Source organism: Misgurnus anguillicaudatus, unplaced genomic scaffold, assembly GCF_027580225.2.
Source record: "Misgurnus anguillicaudatus unplaced genomic scaffold, ASM2758022v2 HiC_scaffold_32, whole genome shotgun sequence".
Lineage (NCBI taxonomy): Eukaryota > Metazoa > Chordata > Actinopteri > Cypriniformes > Cobitidae > Misgurnus > Misgurnus anguillicaudatus.
In genome coordinates this window covers 3220263-3234660 of record NW_027395282.1, presented here as the reverse complement: position 1 = coordinate 3234660, position 14398 = coordinate 3220263, and the positions used below count along the sequence as shown (strand labels likewise).

Here is a 14398-nt window from a genome sequence, read left to right as displayed (position 1 = left end):
CACTTTAATAAATATAGCTGTAGACAGCGATACGGGGCCAAGCAACAATGGTCCTGCAACACGCAACGAAGCTGAAAGGACATGCAATTGAAGAATGCAATGTAGCAGATACGTATGGGAACTATCAGCACACAGGACTCAGAGATGAGAATGAACATAATGAAAAAATAAAAATTTTGAAGTATAATATTTTATTGCATGCTGAAAGAAGGACCGATTAGTCCAATGCTGACCTAGAAAAGAATTGAACCACCAAAGCATCATACATGTTACACATGAGACTTAAACCAAAAGAGCACAAACGAAATAATACCTGTAAAAATAATAAAGTAAAATACAAATAATGAATTGAAGCTTTTGACTCTAAAGTAAGAGACTTCAATTTCTGCCCTAGCCAGGACTTGAACCCATGATCTCCAGGTTTCATGCCTGTCACTCATCTGGTTGAGCTACAGGGGAGACATACATACAGACAGCTGCTTAAGCTAGATTGCTGTAGTGACAATGTGTATGTTCAAGTTTGGAGAGATTTTTCTCAAGAACAGAATATTTTTTTAAATCCCCTGTAGGTAGTCAAACCTGTTCAAACATTTAACTCTACATGATATATCATTTGTATGAACCATACTAATTGCTGCCCTACGCTGGATTTGAACCCGCAACCTCTGGATTTCATGCCAATCACGCATTTGGTTGAGCTACTGGGAAGGCATAGATTACCCCATCAAATATTCTCCATAGAAGTTTAGTTGATTAAATGGTTTAAAAGTTATTCCTATTGACAAATGTATTACTTTTGAACAAAGATAAATATCAAAATTCTGTTTGGTCATTTCTATGTGGCTTGGTCCAAAGATAATCTGAGCCAAATTGTGTAACAATTCAACAAACACTGCAAAAGTAGTAGCAAAAAAACTGAATACTGTACTTTTCAAAATGGCCGCTACTGCATTTTTGAACCGGTGATGATGCTTGGCCAACAAATTGCAAGCCGTGCAGAACATGGAAAACAGACTGGTTGAGAATAAAAGGTGAGAATAAACTCAAAACAAATATAAATAGAAAAACATAACACATGCATCAGACGGGATTCGAACCCTTAACCTCTGAGTTTTGATGCATGCGATTTAATAGACTGAGCTACACATGCAGTGTAGCTAGCCAAGGTTTTCAGAGCTGCAAGCAATCAAATGGAGGAAGGAAGGTGCAGACATGACATTGCAGAGCAGAAATAACAAAATTACAATTTATATGAGAATCAGATAGTTTAAGTGAGAAGAGTTAAAGTTTAAGTCAAGAAAAACATGTTGTATAGGAATGCACAACATGTTATAATGCAGTCATAATAATTTAATATGACGAAGAGACAATGTCACAGGGACAGTCAACTTTGGACAGGTATTTCTCGGGAATGGCAGAGAATATAAAAAATGTGTTTGGTCATTTCTGTGCGGATTGCTCCAAAGTTTATGTGAGCAGAGCCTGACATAAAATAGACTTAATTTGCAAAAGTAGTAGCGAAAAAACTACTTCACATATGCTATGAAATAAGATATGAACAGAATGTTGAAAACTGACAAATGAGATATCGTTGCAATCGACATAAACCAGTGAATAAAAATTCACAAAGAAAATGAATATCAGACAAAGTTTTTAGAAGTTATGGGCTGTTTTATATAGTTTATAAACCCTAGGTGGCGCTGTCTTCAGATTTCCCAAGTACCTTCAGGACATCATACCGGATGCTTCCTACCGATTTTTGTGCCAATACATTATATAGAATAATAGTTATCCCAATTTAAAACAAAATTCAAAATAGTGGACAGGCGGTTTGGTCATTTCCGGCATAATATATATCGACAGATTGGTTATGAGCCAAGGAATCCATAGACACTAAGATCATAATTTTCTATCAAACATTTCAATAGTTATGGGCAAAAATGGCCATTTTTCATATCTCATGACCCATAGGTGGCGCTGTCCTCAAATTTGGCATGGTACCCCAGTTCATGGTCCTTATGAAGGGTACCAAGTTTCATTTCAATTGATCAAAGAATGACAGAGATAATGACTCAGAACGAATTTTGGGTTGACATCGATAAATGTACGCAATTATTTCTTTTGAACAAAGATAAATATCAAAATTCTGTTTGGTCATTTCTATGTGGCTCGGTCCAAAGATAATCTGAGCCAAATTGTGTAACAATTCAACAAACACTGCAAAAGTAGTAGCAAAAAAACTGATTACTGTACTTTTCAAAATGGCCGCTACTGCATTTTTGAACTGGTGATGATGCTTGGCCACCAAATTGCAAGCCGTGCAGAACATGGAAAACAGACTGGTTGAGAATAATAGGTGAGAATAAACTCAAAACAACAAATATTAATAGAAAAACATAACACATGCATCAGACGGGATTCGAACCCTTAACCTCTGAGTTTTGATGCATGCGATTTAATAGACTGAGCTACACAGGCAGTGTAGCTAGCCAAGGTTTTCAGAGCTGCAAGCATTCAAATGGAGGAAGGAAGGTGCAGACATGACATTGCAGAGCAGAAATAACAAAATTACAATTTATATGAGAATCAGATAGTTTAAGTGAGAAGAGTTAAAGTTTAAGTCAAGAAAAACATGTTGTATAGGAATGCACAACATGTTATAATGCAGTCATAATAATTTAATATGACGAAGAGACAATGTCACAGGGACAGTCAACTTTGGACAGGTATTTCTCGGGAATGGCAGAGAATATAAAAAATGTGTTTGGTCATTTCTGTGCGGATTGCTCCAAAGTTTATGTGAGCAGAGCCTGGCATAAAATAGACTTAATTTGCAAAAGTAGTAGCGAAAAAACTACTTCACATATGCTATGAAATAAGATATGAACAGAATGTTGAAAACTGACAAATGAGACATCGTTGCAATCGACTTGAAAATGAATATCAGACAAAGTTTTCAGAAGTTATGGGCTGTTTTATATAGTTTATGAACCCTAGGTGGCGCTGTCTTCAGATTTCCCAAGTACCTTCAGGACATCATACCGATGCTTCCTACCGATTTTTGTGCCGATACATTATATAGAATAATAGTTATCCCAATTTAAAGCAAAATTCAAAATAGTGGACAGGCGGTTTGGTCATTTCCGGCAAAATATATATCGACAGATTGGTCATGAGCCAAGGAATCCATAGACACTAAGATCATAATTTTCTATCAAACCCATAGGTGGCGCTGTCCTCAAATTTGGCATGGTACCACCGTTCATGGTCCTAATGAAGGGTACCAAGTTTCATTTCAATTGATCAAAGAATGACCGAGATAATGACTCAGAACGAATTTTGGGTCGACATCAATAAATGTACGCAATTATTACTTTTGAACAAAGATAAAAATCAAAATTCTGTTCGGTCATTTCTCTGCGGCTCGGTCCAAAGATTCTCTGTGCCAAATTGCGTAACAATGCAATGAACGCTGCAAAAGTAGTAGCGAAAAAACGAAATACTGTACTTTTCAAAATGGCCGCTACTGTAATGGGTGGAGTCTTAATGTAAGGTGGTCATTGTAATGAGCGTGAGGAGAGGATTCAGATGTAGTAGGTAGAGTTTTTGTTGACCAAATGATTCTACAGTTATAACCATTTGAATATTGAATTTTTGAAGTGTTGGTGGCGCTATAGAGTTAATGCTAGAGACCCCATAGTTGGTCACATGACTATTTAGGACCACCACTACAAGTGTGCCAAATTTGTTTCATTTTCCTATGTACGGTTCATAGGGCTGCCATAGACTCCCATTGGGGAAGAAGAAATATAATAATAATAATAAATATAGCTGCAAGCAGCAACACGGGGTCAAGCACCTTCGGCGCAATGCACACACAGCACAGCAAGCACACAAAGCACAGCAAGCTCAAAATGCACAGCAAGCACACAAAGCACAGCAATTACACAAATGACAGCAAGCACACAAAGCACAGCAAGCTCAAAATGCACAGCAAGCACACAAAGCACAGCAATTACACAAATGACAGCAAGCACACAAAGCACAGCAAGCTCACAATGCACAGCAAGCACACAAAGCACAGCAATTACACAAATCACTGCAGGCACACAAAGCACAGCAAGCACACAAAGCACAGCAAGCACACAAAGCACAACAAGCACACAAAGCATAGCAAGAACACAAAGCACAGCAATTACACAAATCACAGCCGGCACACAAAGCACAGCAAGCACACAAAGCACAGCAAGCACAGCAATTACACAAATCACAGCAGGCACACAAAGCACAGCAAGCTCACAAAGCACACAAAGCACAGCAAGCACACAAAGCATAGCAAGCTCACAAAGCACAGCAAGCACACAAAGCTCAGCAAGCTCACAAAGCACAGCAAGAACCACCATAATGCAGAGCAACAACAGCAAACATGGAAAAATAAAACACATGTGAACTACAGACAGGTTGAGAAGAATTGATGAGGAAGAACAAAACGTCATGACTCAGGTGGGATTCGAACCCAGGAACTTAGAATCTAAATGCAATTGGTTAACTAGATGCGCCACTCAGTTTACACAGTTCATGAGGCAGCAGACAAGAGATTAGAGAGCTGAAAGGATTAACATGTCAATCACCAAAGATGCAGAATTGACACAGCAGAAGTAGAAATTACAGAAATACAATGTACATTAGTTCAAGTGAAATTGAAGACAAGCAGATCATTATGTATAATGATGCTATACAATGTAATATACAGTCACATTAATTTATTACTATGACAAATAGACAACGTCACAGGCACGGTAAGCTTTAGAGTGGTATTTCTAAGAAAGAGAACAGAATATCAAAAATCTGTTCGGTCACATCTGTGCGGATTGCTCCAAACATTATACGAGCAGAACCTGACATAAAATACACAAAATTTGTAAAAGGAGTAGCGAAAAAATCATTTACCATATGCCTTACAATAACACCTGAACATAATGTTGGAAAATGACAAACAAGGTATCGTTGCGATCGGCATAAAACAGTGAATACAATTTCACAAAGAAAATGTATATCAGACAATGTATTCAGAAGTTATAAGCAGTTCAATAAGAACTGTTATAGTTTATAACCCCTAGGTGGCGCTGTACTCTGACTTCCCAGGTACCTTCAGGACATCATGTCGAAGCTCCTTACCATTTTTTGCGCGGATATGTCCAATAGTTCAAAAAATATAACAATTTATTTGAAATTTCAAAATGGCGGACAGGCGGTTTGGTCAAACCCGGCATAATTCACATCGACAGATGCGGCATGAGGTAAGCAATCCATAGACATCAAGATCATAATTTTCTGACAAACAGTTCAGAAGTTATGGGCAATAATAGCCTATTTTTCTATCTCATGACCCATAGGTGGCGCTGTCACCAAATTTGGCATGGACCCCAAGTTCATGGTCCACATGAAGTGTACCAAATTTCATTTCAATTGATCAAAGAATGACTGAGCTACAGCTTTAGAACCATTTTTGCGTCAACCTCGTTAAGTTTGCGCATTTATTACTTTTGAACAAAGATAAATATCAAAATTCTGTTCAGTCATTTCTATGCGGCTCACTCCAAAGATCACCTGTGCCAAATCTCATAAGAATTGAACCACATTTGAAGGAGGAGTAGCGAAAAAACAAAATACTGTACATTTCAAAATGGCCGTTACTGTAATGGGTGGAGTCTTACTGTAAAGTATCAAATTCAATAAGCGGGATGAGAGCAATCACGTGTACTAATTAGAATTTTCATAGATCAAATGGTTCACTATTTATAACAGTTTGAACATTGATTTTTTGCACTGCTGGTGGCGCTATAGAGTTATTGCTAGAGACCCCATTTTTGGTCACATGACTATTTATGAGCACCTCTACAACTGTGCCAAATTTCATCATTTTCCTATGTACGGTTCATAGTGCTGCCATAGACTCCCATGGGACGATAATAATAATAAATATAGCTGCAAGCAGCGATACGGGGCCAAGCACAATCAGCGCAATGAGCTCCCAAAGCACAGCAAGAAAGATACAACTTATCAATCACTCAGGGCGCATTGAGCACCCAAGGTGCATCAAGAACACAAGTCTCAGCAAAGAACCCAAAGCGTAGCAATGACAGAGCAGAACCACCGCAGTGCAGAGCAGCAACAGAAAACATGGCAAAAATAGAACATATGTGAACTACAGACAGGTCAAAAAGAATAGGTGAGAAAGAACAAAACTATAATAGAAGAAATTAACACCCGGCTCAGGTGGGATTCGAACCCATGAACTCAGAATCTCTATGCAAGCGACTTAACAGATGCGCCACTCAGTAGACACAGCTCAAGGGGCAGCAGAAAAGAGCTTACATGCCATACAAAGAATTCAGAAGTTATAAGCAGTTCTATAAGAACTGTTATAGTTTATACCCATAGGTGGCGCTGTTCTCTGATTTCCTCAGGACGTCATGCCGAAGCTCCCTACCGATTTTTGCGCCGATATATCCGATACTTCAAAAGTTATAGCAATTTATCACAGATTTCAAAATGGCGGACAGGCGGTTCGGTCAATCCCGGCATAATACATATCGACAGATGCGGCATGAGCCAAGGAATCCGTAGACACCAAGATCATAATTTTCTGACAAACGATTCAGAAGGTATGCGCAAAAATAGCCGTTTTTCCTATCTCATGACCCATAGGTGGCGCTGTCACCAAATTTGGCATGGACCCCCATTTCATGGTCGACATGAAGCGTACCAAATTTCATCTCGATTGATCAAAGAATGACCGAGATACAGCCTCAGAACCAATTTTGCGTCAATCTCGTTAAGTTCGCGCATTAATTACTTTTGAATAAAGAAAAATATCAAAATTCTGTTCAGTCATTTCTATGCGGCTAACTCCAAAGATCACAGGTGTCAAATCTCATAAGAATTGAACCAAATTTGAAGGAGGAGTAGCGAAAAAACGAAATACTGGACATTTCAAAATGGCCGATACTGTAATGGGTGGAGTCTTACTGTAAGGTATTAAAAACAATAAGCATGAGGAGAGCAATCACGTGTACTAAGTAGAATTTTCATAGAGCAAATGGATCACGAGTTATAACCATTTGAACATTGAATTTTTGAGATGATGGTGGCGCTATAGAGTTACTGCTAGAGACCCCATTTTTGGCCAAATGACTATTTATGACCACCACTACAACTGTGCCAAATTTCATCATTTTCCTATATACGGTTCATAGGGCTGCCATAGACTCCCATTGGGGAAGAAGATTAAGAAAAATAATAATAATAATAATAATAATACTAACAGAAACAATAGGTGCCACAGCACCATAGGTGCTTGGCCCCTAAATATAGCTGCAAGCAGCGATACGGGGCCAAGCACAATCAGCGCAATGAGCTCCCAAAGCACAGCAAGAAAGATACAACTTATCAATCACTCAGGGCGCATTGAGCACCCAAGGTGCATCAAGAACACAAGTCTCAGCAAAGAACCCAAAGCGTAGCAATGACAGAGCAGAACCACCGCAGTGCAGAGCAGCAACAGAAAACATGGCAAAAATAGAACATATGTGAACTACAGACAGGTCAAAAAGAATAGGTGAGAAAGAACAAAACTATAATAGAAGAAATTAACACCCGGCTCAGGTGGGATTCGAACCCATGAACTCAGAATCTCTATGCAAGCGACTTAACAGATGCGCCACTCAGTAGACACAGCTCAAGGGGCAGCAGAAAAGAGCTTACATGCCATACAAAGAATTCAGAAGTTATAAGCAGTTCTATAAGAACTGTTATAGTTTATACCCATAGGTGGCGCTGTTCTCTGATTTCCTCAGGACGTCATGCCGAAGCTCCCTACCGATTTTTGCGCCGATATATCCGATACTTCAAAAGTTATAGCAATTTATCACAGATTTCAAAATGGCGGACAGGCGGTTCGGTCAATCCCGGCATAATACATATCGACAGATGCGGCATGAGCCAAGGAATCCGTAGACACCAAGATCATAATTTTCTGACAAACGATTCAGAAGGTATGCGCAAAAATAGCCGTTTTTCCTATCTCATGACCCATAGGTGGCGCTGTCACCAAATTTGGCATGGACCCCCCATTTCATGGTCGACATGAAGCGTACCAAATTTCATCTCGATTGATCAAAGAATGACCGAGATACAGCCTCAGAACCAATTTTGCGTCAATCTCGTTAAGTTCGCGCATTAATTACTTTTGAATAAAGAAAAATATCAAAATTCTGTTCAGTCATTTCTATGCGGCTAACTCCAAAGATCACAGGTGTCAAATCTCATAAGAATTGAACCAAATTTGAAGGAGGAGTAGCGAAAAAACGAAATACTGGACATTTCAAAATGGCCGATACTGTAATGGGTGGAGTCTTACTGTAAGGTATTAAAAACAATAAGCATGAGGAGAGCAATCACGTGTACTAAGTAGAATTTTCATAGAGCAAATGGATCACGAGTTATAACCATTTGAACATTGAATTTTTGAGATGATGGTGGCGCTATAGAGTTACTGCTAGAGACCCCATTTTTGGCCAAATGACTATTTATGACCACCACTACAACTGTGCCAAATTTCATCATTTTCCTATATACGGTTCATAGGGCTGCCATAGACTCCCATTGGGGAAGAAGATTAAGAAAAATAATAATAATAATAATAATAATACTAACAGAAACAATAGGTGCCACAGCACCATAGGTGCTTGGCCCCTAAATATAGCTGCAAGCAGCGATACGGGGCCAAGCACCATCAGCGCAATGAGCACCAAAAGCACAGCAAGAAAGATTCAACGTATCAATCACCCAGGGCGCATTGAGCACCCAAGGTGTATCAAGAACACAAGGCGCCGCAAAGAACCCAAAGCTTAGCAATGACAGAGCAGAACCACCGCAGTGCAGAGCAGCAACAGAAAACATGGCAAAAATAGAACATATGTGAACTACAGACAGGTCGAGACAAATAGGTGGGAAAGAACAAAACTTTAACAGAACAAATTAACACCTGCCTCAGGCGGGATTCAAACCCATGAACTCAGGATGTCAATGCATACGACTTAACAGATGCGCCACTCAGTAGACACAGCTCAAGGGGCAGCAGAAAAGAGCTTACATGCCATACAAAGAATTCAGAAGTTATAAGCAGTTCTATAAGAACTGTTATAGTTTATAACCCCTAGGTGGCGCTGTTCTCTGATTTCTTCAGGACGTCATGCCGAAGCTCCCTACCGATTTTTGCGCCGATATATCCGATACTTCAAAAGTTATAGCAATTTATCACAGATTTCAAAATGGCGGACAGGCGGTTCGGTCAATCCCGGCATAATACATATCGACAGATGCGGCATGAGCCAAGGAATCCGTAGACACCAAGATCATAATTTTCTGACAAACGATTCAGAAGTTATGCACAAAAATAGCCTTTTTTCCTATCTCATGACCCATAGGTGGCGCTGTCACCAAATTTGGCATGGACCCCCATTTCATGGTCGACATGAAGCGTACCAAATTTCATCTCGATTGATCAAAGAATGACCGAGATACAGCTTCAGAACCAATTTTGCGTCAATCTCGTTAAGTTCACGCATTAATTACTTTTGAATAAAGATAAATATCAAAATTCTGTTCGGTCATTTCTATGCGGCTCACCCCAAAGATCAACTGTGCCAAATCTCATAAGAATTGAACCAAATTTGAAGGAGGAGTAGCGAAAAAACGAAATACTGTACATTTCAAAATGGCCGCTACTGTAATAGGTGGAGTCTTACTGTAAAGTATCAAATTCAATAAGCGGGATGAGAGCAATCACGTGTACTAAGTAGAATTTTCATAGATCTAATGGATCACCAGTTATAACCATTTGAACATTGAATTTTTGAGATGATGGTGGCGCTATAGAGTTACTGCTAGAGACCCCATTTTTGGCCAAATGACTATTTATGACCACCACTACAACTGTGCCAAATTTCATCATTTTCCTACATACGGTTCATATGGCTGCCATAGACTCCCATTGGGGAAGAAGATTAAGAAGAATAATACTAACAGAAACAATAGGTGCCACAGCACCATAGGTGCTTGGCCCCTAAATATAGCTGTAGACAGCGATACGGGGCCAAGCAACAATGGTCCTGCAACACGCAACGAAGCTGAAAGGACATGCAATTGAAGAATGCAATGTAGCAGATACGTATGGGAACTATCAGCACACAGGACTCAGAGATGAGAATGAACATAATGAAAAAATAAAAATTTTGAAGTATAATATTTTATTGCATGCTGAAAGAAGGACCGATTAGTCCAATGCTGACCTAGAAAAGAATTGAACCACCAAAGCATCATACATGTTACACATGAGACTTAAACCAAAAGAGCACAAACGAAATAATACCTGTAAAAATAATAAAGTAAAATACAAATAATGAATTGAAGCTTTTGACTCTAAAGTAAGAGACTTCAATTTCTGCCCTAGCCAGGACTTGAACCCATGATCTCCAGGTTTCATGCCTGTCACTCATCTGGTTGAGCTACAGGGGAGACATACATACAGACAGCTGCTTAAGCTAGATTGCTGTAGTGACAATGTGTATGTTCAAGTTTGGAGAGATTTTTCTCAAGAACAGAATATTTTTTTAAATCCCCTGTAGGTAGTCAAACCTGTTCAAACATTTAACTCTACATGATATATCATTTGTATGAACCATACTAATTGCTGCCCTACGCTGGATTTGAACCCGCAACCTCTGGATTTCATGCCAATCACGCATTTGGTTGAGCTACTGGGAAGGCATAGATTACCCCATCAAATATTCTCCATAGAAGTTTAGTTGATTAAATGGTTTAAAAGTTATTCCTATTGACAAATGTATTACTTTTGAACAAAGATAAATATCAAAATTCTGTTTGGTCATTTCTATGTGGCTTGGTCCAAAGATAATCTGAGCCAAATTGTGTAACAATTCAACAAACACTGCAAAAGTAGTAGCAAAAAAACTGAATACTGTACTTTTCAAAATGGCCGCTACTGCATTTTTGAACCGGTGATGATGCTTGGCCAACAAATTGCAAGCCGTGCAGAACATGGAAAACAGACTGGTTGAGAATAAAAGGTGAGAATAAACTCAAAACAAATATAAATAGAAAAACATAACACATGCATCAGACGGGATTCGAACCCTTAACCTCTGAGTTTTGATGCATGCGATTTAATAGACTGAGCTACACATGCAGTGTAGCTAGCCAAGGTTTTCAGAGCTGCAAGCAATCAAATGGAGGAAGGAAGGTGCAGACATGACATTGCAGAGCAGAAATAACAAAATTACAATTTATATGAGAATCAGATAGTTTAAGTGAGAAGAGTTAAAGTTTAAGTCAAGAAAAACATGTTGTATAGGAATGCACAACATGTTATAATGCAGTCATAATAATTTAATATGACGAAGAGACAATGTCACAGGGACAGTCAACTTTGGACAGGTATTTCTCGGGAATGGCAGAGAATATAAAAAATGTGTTTGGTCATTTCTGTGCGGATTGCTCCAAAGTTTATGTGAGCAGAGCCTGACATAAAATAGACTTAATTTGCAAAAGTAGTAGCGAAAAAACTACTTCACATATGCTATGAAATAAGATATGAACAGAATGTTGAAAACTGACAAATGAGATATCGTTGCAATCGACATAAACCAGTGAATAAAAATTCACAAAGAAAATGAATATCAGACAAAGTTTTTAGAAGTTATGGGCTGTTTTATATAGTTTATAAACCCTAGGTGGCGCTGTCTTCAGATTTCCCAAGTACCTTCAGGACATCATACCGGATGCTTCCTACCGATTTTTGTGCCAATACATTATATAGAATAATAGTTATCCCAATTTAAAACAAAATTCAAAATAGTGGACAGGCGGTTTGGTCATTTCCGGCATAATATATATCGACAGATTGGTTATGAGCCAAGGAATCCATAGACACTAAGATCATAATTTTCTATCAAACATTTCAATAGTTATGGGCAAAAATGGCCATTTTTCATATCTCATGACCCATAGGTGGCGCTGTCCTCAAATTTGGCATGGTACCCCAGTTCATGGTCCTTATGAAGGGTACCAAGTTTCATTTCAATTGATCAAAGAATGACAGAGATAATGACTCAGAACGAATTTTGGGTTGACATCGATAAATGTACGCAATTATTTCTTTTGAACAAAGATAAATATCAAAATTCTGTTTGGTCATTTCTATGTGGCTCGGTCCAAAGATAATCTGAGCCAAATTGTGTAACAATTCAACAAACACTGCAAAAGTAGTAGCAAAAAAACTGATTACTGTACTTTTCAAAATGGCCGCTACTGCATTTTTGAACTGGTGATGATGCTTGGCCACCAAATTGCAAGCCGTGCAGAACATGGAAAACAGACTGGTTGAGAATAATAGGTGAGAATAAACTCAAAACAACAAATATTAATAGAAAAACATAACACATGCATCAGACGGGATTCGAACCCTTAACCTCTGAGTTTTGATGCATGCGATTTAATAGACTGAGCTACACAGGCAGTGTAGCTAGCCAAGGTTTTCAGAGCTGCAAGCATTCAAATGGAGGAAGGAAGGTGCAGACATGACATTGCAGAGCAGAAATAACAAAATTACAATTTATATGAGAATCAGATAGTTTAAGTGAGAAGAGTTAAAGTTTAAGTCAAGAAAAACATGTTGTATAGGAATGCACAACATGTTATAATGCAGTCATAATAATTTAATATGACGAAGAGACAATGTCACAGGGACAGTCAACTTTGGACAGGTATTTCTCGGGAATGGCAGAGAATATAAAAAATGTGTTTGGTCATTTCTGTGCGGATTGCTCCAAAGTTTATGTGAGCAGAGCCTGGCATAAAATAGACTTAATTTGCAAAAGTAGTAGCGAAAAAACTACTTCACATATGCTATGAAATAAGATATGAACAGAATGTTGAAAACTGACAAATGAGACATCGTTGCAATCGACTTGAAAATGAATATCAGACAAAGTTTTCAGAAGTTATGGGCTGTTTTATATAGTTTATGAACCCTAGGTGGCGCTGTCTTCAGATTTCCCAAGTACCTTCAGGACATCATACCGATGCTTCCTACCGATTTTTGTGCCGATACATTATATAGAATAATAGTTATCCCAATTTAAAGCAAAATTCAAAATAGTGGACAGGCGGTTTGGTCATTTCCGGCAAAATATATATCGACAGATTGGTCATGAGCCAAGGAATCCATAGACACTAAGATCATAATTTTCTATCAAACCCATAGGTGGCGCTGTCCTCAAATTTGGCATGGTACCACCGTTCATGGTCCTAATGAAGGGTACCAAGTTTCATTTCAATTGATCAAAGAATGACCGAGATAATGACTCAGAACGAATTTTGGGTCGACATCAATAAATGTACGCAATTATTACTTTTGAACAAAGATAAAAATCAAAATTCTGTTCGGTCATTTCTCTGCGGCTCGGTCCAAAGATTCTCTGTGCCAAATTGCGTAACAATGCAATGAACGCTGCAAAAGTAGTAGCGAAAAAACGAAATACTGTACTTTTCAAAATGGCCGCTACTGTAATGGGTGGAGTCTTAATGTAAGGTGGTCATTGTAATGAGCGTGAGGAGAGGATTCAGATGTAGTAGGTAGAGTTTTTGTTGACCAAATGATTCTACAGTTATAACCATTTGAATATTGAATTTTTGAAGTGTTGGTGGCGCTATAGAGTTAATGCTAGAGACCCCATAGTTGGTCACATGACTATTTAGGACCACCACTACAAGTGTGCCAAATTTGTTTCATTTTCCTATGTACGGTTCATAGGGCTGCCATAGACTCCCATTGGGGAAGAAGAAATATAATAATAATAATAAATATAGCTGCAAGCAGCAACACGGGGTCAAGCACCTTCGGCGCAATGCACACACAGCACAGCAAGCACACAAAGCACAGCAAGCTCAAAATGCACAGCAAGCACACAAAGCACAGCAATTACACAAATGACAGCAAGCACACAAAGCACAGCAAGCTCAAAATGCACAGCAAGCACACAAAGCACAGCAATTACACAAATGACAGCAAGCACACAAAGCACAGCAAGCTCACAATGCACAGCAAGCACACAAAGCACAGCAATTACACAAATCACTGCAGGCACACAAAGCACAGCAAGCACACAAAGCACAGCAAGCACACAAAGCACAACAAGCACACAAAGCATAGCAAGAACACAAAGCACAGCAATTACACAAATCACAGCCGGCACACAAAGCACAGCAAGCACACAAAGCACAGCAAGCACAGCAATTACACAAATCACAGCAG

General features: G+C 38.8%; 1 protein-coding gene across 1 annotated transcript in view; it reads left to right on the top strand.

Moving 5' to 3' along the window:
- The window catches only part of LOC129453070 (uncharacterized), a 206855-nt gene that overhangs the window by 41703 nt on the left and 150754 nt on the right, over positions 1-14398 (top strand). The window lies entirely within an intron of this gene.